Source organism: Elephantulus edwardii, unplaced genomic scaffold, assembly GCF_000299155.1.
Source record: "Elephantulus edwardii isolate Elephantulus edwardi_28Jun2011 unplaced genomic scaffold, EleEdw1.0 scaffold00222, whole genome shotgun sequence".
Classification (NCBI taxonomy): Eukaryota; Metazoa; Chordata; class Mammalia; order Macroscelidea; family Macroscelididae; genus Elephantulus; species Elephantulus edwardii.
In genome coordinates, this window is record NW_006399972.1 from 3,245,723 (window position 1) to 3,251,523 (window position 5,801).

Below are 5,801 nucleotides of genomic sequence, written 5' to 3' on the forward strand. Positions count from 1 at the left end.
CAGCCCATGGTGTGTTCTCCACCAATGCCATGATTCTTTCTGATTCATTGTCCACTTGGGAGTTTATGAGGCGATTGGAAATACCATGACTTGGGTCAGGCGAACCTCAGTCCTCAAAGTGCTGTCTTTGAGATTGATCCAGTGTAATAGAGCAGGAAGGAGTCTCCATGGTTTAAAAGCAGGAAAGATGTGTGTCAGAACAGCATCCTTTGATCATCTGTATTCAATCTGAGCAAATAGTACAAGAAGCTGGGTTATATCAAGAAAAATGTAACATCAGGATTGAAGGCTATATACAGTCTTTGATGTTCAAGTCTTTGCTTTCAGCAAGGAAGGTTCTGTCATCCACGTATGGTTCTGTTGATAGGCTGTGGCAACCATTTTAAATTATTTTGAGAAAATGTTTTCTTGCCTGTAATATTAATGGTATTATTCAGTAATTTCCAAAATCTGCTGGGAGCACCTTTCATAGGAATGGGATCGAGTTGATCAGTGTCTTTGTTATATCTAGTACTGTTATGACAGAAATAACCTGTTGTTGTTATGTGCCAAGGAGTCTATTGAACTGCAGTCCATATTGGAAGACTACAGTCCTTGACGTTTTGCAGCCAACACTTCAGGTCCTCCTCAGTTTCAGCAAGCAAGGTATTGTCATCTGCATAACTCAGGTGTTAACAAGTCTTCCTCCAATCTTGATGCCATCTTCCTCCTCATATAGTCCAGTCTCCAGAATGATCTGCTCTACAAATAGACAGAAAAGGTATGGAGACAGATGCATCCCTGATGCACTCCTTTCCTGATTTTGAACCATGAAGTGTTGTTTCCTTGCTCTATTCTGAGGACTGCTTCCTGGTCCAAATATAGGTTTCACAAGAGCAAAATCAAGTGTTCTGGAATTTGCATTCTTCTCAAGGTTAACCACAATTTGTTGTGATCCACACAGTCAAATGCCTTTGCATAGTCAGTGAAACACAGATAGACATTCCTCTGGTACTCTTTGCTTTCTGCCAAGATCCATTTGACACTGGCAATAGTGTGTCTAGTGCCACAGCCTCTTCTAAACCCAGCTTATATTTCTGATAATTCTCTCTCAATGTGTTTTTCTGGTCATTTTTGGATAATCTTGAGCAGGATTTTTATCTAACAAGCTGAGGAGCAATCAAAGGATTAAGGGTAGAAGGCAATGTCCTTAAACCCCACCCAGCCCTGATCCATGTCAAGAGAGTTTCCCTGGGGTGTGGCCGAGAACACTTTTTTTATGAAGAAAAGTTTATGAATCCTAACGTTAGTTAGGAAGACTCATCAATAACTTGCATTATGCAGATGGCATAGCCTCACTTGCTGAAAGTGATGACTTGAAGCACTTGCTGCAGAAGGTTAAATGCTACAGCCTTCAGTATGGATTGCATCTCAATATTAAGAAAACAAAAATCAAGTGAAACAATGAATTAATGTAAATCCAAAGCCTCTGTAAACTTTCAGTAAAATTAATAAATGGAAAAAAGAGGGAAAGAAATAATAAAAATTTAAAGAAAACAAAAATCCTTGCCACTAGACCAACAAGCAGCATCATTTTAGACAGAGAAAGAATTGAGACTGTCCACTTCATCTTATGTGGATCTAAACCCTCAATACCAGCAGTCAGGAGATCAGGAGATAGATTGCACTGGGAGAGTCTGCAGTCAGGGACCTCTCCCAATTGTTGAGAAGTTTGAGGACAAAGGTGCACCTAATCCAGGCTATGGTCTTTTTAGTCACTGGGTATGTATCTGAGAGCTGGACATTGAGTAAGCATGACAGAAAAGTTGATGTCTTGGAAATGTGGTGTTAAAGAAGAGTACTGAAGAATCCAAAAGAACAGATACATCTTTGAGAAGGTGCAGTCAGAATATTCCTTGGAGGAAAAGATGATGAAGCTTCTCTAATACACTTTGGGGATATTGCTAGGAGAGGCTATTCCTTGGATATCATGATTGGAAAGGTGGAGAAGCAGCAACAGACAGGAAGACCCTCAATCAGGTGGGTTGACATGGTGACTGTGGCAAGCAGCCTTAGTGTGTCAGAGATTGTGAGGACGGCACAGGACAGGGCTCAGATCTGATCTTACAGTTTCTGTGAGTTGTCCTCAACTTGACGATATCTAACGACACACTCATGCATACAAGATTAAGTCTACCATCTTTTAAATATCCTAGTATTTAAAATTACATTAAAACAAAGATAATACTATTTATAACTCTTTCCCCCCACCACTGGGAATTTCTTTTATTCTTTTAAATTTACCTTGGTTTGCATGCAAAGGCCATATACAATGTGTTTCACTCTATCCTTCTTTCATAGTCATTCTTATTCATTATGTGTTATAAAATCATTCACCATTAAACCATGCCCATCATTACTTTGTCTTGCCAGAACCCCACCAAATCTGTCCCATTGCCCTTAACCCACAATTGTGTGAACTTTTTCTTCCCCCCCTCCCACCCTCAATCCTCTGCTTCCACCCCTTCTCTGCTTGGATTTCAATACACATTTCACTAGTCATCCTTCTGTTTTTACAGGAAAGGTTCTGTTGTTGTTGTTATGTGCCGTCGAGTCGTTTGCGACTCATAGCGACCCTATGTACAACAGCCCTAAACCGTTCTCTATTCTGTGCCAATCTCATTGCCCCTGACACACCCATCCCGATTACCCCAGTCACTGAATCAATCCACCTCATAGAGGGTCTTCCCCTCCTGCGCTGTCCCTCTACTCTACCCAGCATGATGTCCCTCTCTAAAGACCTGTCTCTCTCCTTACAACATGTCCAAAGTATGTCAGACGAAGCCCCAGAATCCTTGCCTCCAAGGAGCATGCAGTATTTATCCTTATGAAAATGAGTTAGTTCGCTCAGCATAATTCCCTCCAGTCTCTCCCAAGTTATGTATAATTTTCTTTTTTGTTTTATTTTGCTTTGTTGTTATTGTGGACAGTCGCATTGAATTTTACTGGCACAGGAGGAGATTGCCTCCCCTTCTCCAGGGGAGCATCTAGTGGATTTGAACCTCTCACCTTAGGGATTGCCCCAAGTTGTGTATAATTTTCAAGATCATTGTTCCTTATTTATAACTTTTCAGTCACTCTGTTGTTGTAGTGCATAATGTATCTGACCACCAAAAGGAGAACAGTCCAGGTTCTCTGCAGCAGGAGAATGGTAGATAGTCTCCTCCTATGTATTTGGCAGTGGTGGTGTTTGTTGTTAAGTTGGAATCAGCTCATAGCTGACCCTCTAGCAGGTTTTCAGAAGCAGTAAATCACATGGGAAGAGACTAATCAGCCTTCTCCTTTAGAGCAGCTGGTGAGTTTGAACCACATGCCTTTGGGATTTCAGCACACTTTCTTACCACTAGTCCACCAGAGCTCCCTATGTTTCAGATTCGAAAATTCAGTGTTGCTGTTGGTATATGCCTTCAAATTGACTGTGACTCATAGGGACCCTATGAACAATGGCTCTGAACCTCTGCTCTAACCTGAGCTAACCTCCCTATCTCTGGCACACCTCATTGACTCAGTACCTGTGTCAATCCATTTCATCCAGGCTCTTCTCCTGCACTGTCCCTCGACCTTTCTAAGCATGATGTCTTTTTCCAGGTGCTGGGCCTTCCTGACAACATGCCCAAAATATGTGAGACAGATCTTCAAAATCTTTGCCTCCAAGGAGCAACCTGGTTTTGCCTTCTCAAGGATAGACTTGTTTCCTTAGCAGTCCATAATATATAATACTCTTCTCAAGCACAACTCAAAGGTGTCAATTCTCTCCCTCTTTGGGTTTAGTAGTTGGTGTGTATATTTGAATGATAGTTCTTTCTTGTATGTGTATGGATAGTACCCTGTCACTCACAACATTGTACTTCAGGATATATCTAGAATTGGTCTTTTTTATTAATTCAGTTCAATTTTTCCTCATTTTTCATTCCTGTCATAGTAGGTCATGTGATTGTCTAACTTAAAGTGGAAACCCAATGGAAGGTCACTATTAGTTTAAATCAACTTGGTGCCACTGAGTTTTTTAATTATTCAGAACTTTTAAGATTTGTTGTTGTGTGTCATCAAGACAGAACTTACCCTCCAGCAGGTTTTCAGAACCAGTTTAGTTACACATGAGAAGATTGCCTACGCTTCTCCTGAAGAACAGCTGGTGGATTTGAACCATGTGCCAGTGGGATTGCAGTGTTTATTATTATCACTAGCCCATCAGAGCTCTTTCCCCAAACTTAATTGCAAATAATAGGTTCAAATAGGCTATCAAAGTTTCAAAGACTTAAAACCGGAATAAATTTCAACCTAGTGTCATTATCAATCCTAACTACCTATATGCTGTGAGTGATGGGAAAATACCAAAAGATTTCATTTTACTTAGATCCATAATCCATTCCCCTGGGAGCAGCAATCAAGCAATCATACATCTTGCCCTATGCAACTGATGCACTTGACTTATTACGTTGGTGAAGAATATTGAACCAACTGCCAGAAAAGTGAACAGATCTGGGTTGGAAGAAATATGTCCCTTAGAAATGAAGATGTCAAGGCTTCGGCTTACATACTTTGGACATATTATCAGGAGGGGCTGGCCTCTGGAGAAGGATATACTGTGGAGTACTTGTTATGTACTGACCAGTGGACACCAACTCATAGCTGACTTTCCAGTGACAGTGACTTTTCAGAGGCAGTAAATCCCCTGAGAGGAGATTTCTGCTCATCTTTTTTGCTCCAGTGCAGCTGCTGGATTTGAACCGTTAGCATCTGGATTGGCAGCACAATTCCTTACCTCTAAGCCACCAGAGCTCATAAAAGATTTCATAAAGACTCTCAACAAGACAGATTGACACAGTGGCTGCAGCACTGAGCCCAAACAGGAAGGTGAAAGACTTCTATTTCTTTCAACTGTAAGTAATGTTGAGGGGAGCTGAATTGGCACCTAACAATAGCAACATACCATTTGTTAGTTTCTGTACGAGCATCAGAAGGATTCACAGCATGACTGTGTAAACGAGTGTCTTTATGTTGTCTTTTGACTTGATTCTTGGGAAAACAACTTGAGCCATTTCCCCCCCTCAAATCTTAGGAATTACTTTTGCCCTAGTTTTCTACTCTAAAGCAATTATTTCCTTTTTTCCAGGTCGAAGGGTTTTCCACGGTAAGCTGTAAACAACTTGATTATTTTTGTCTTGTTCTGAGCTGCAGCCTCTCTGTGATTGGTATGTAGCTTGAAGGGATTGGTCAATAAACTGTAAATGATGGATCTGTAGTACATTATTATAGAATGTGCTGTGTTTACTCCCTCTTCCCAAAAATGTGTCAGCTAAATTAAGCTACAAGTCTCAATATTATATGACTAGCCTCAGTTATATGAGCTAAGGGAACTCTGGTGGCTAGTGGTACAGAGTTGCAGTGCCCACCCAAAAGCAGGCAGTTCGAATCTACCAGTTGTTGTTCCGAGAGAAAGATGGGCAATCTCTTCTCATGGGATTTACAGCCTTTGAAAACCTACTGAAGGTTCAGCTATGAGTCAGTTTCAACTTGACAGAACACAAAAACAAATATGAACTGATTTAATGATCCTGTGTGTTATATAACCTGTGTTTATGTCTCTTAAAAAAACGTATTTGCTTCCAAAATCAATCTCCATAATAGTCTATGTGTTTCCTACTGCCAAGGGGGCCCTTTAGAGTAGTGAGAGAAGACATTCACCCTGAAACCTACAGCGTCCCTTTTCAGCAGGAAGTAGCTAAGAGAATACGCCATCCCCTTTTCCTTATGAATCA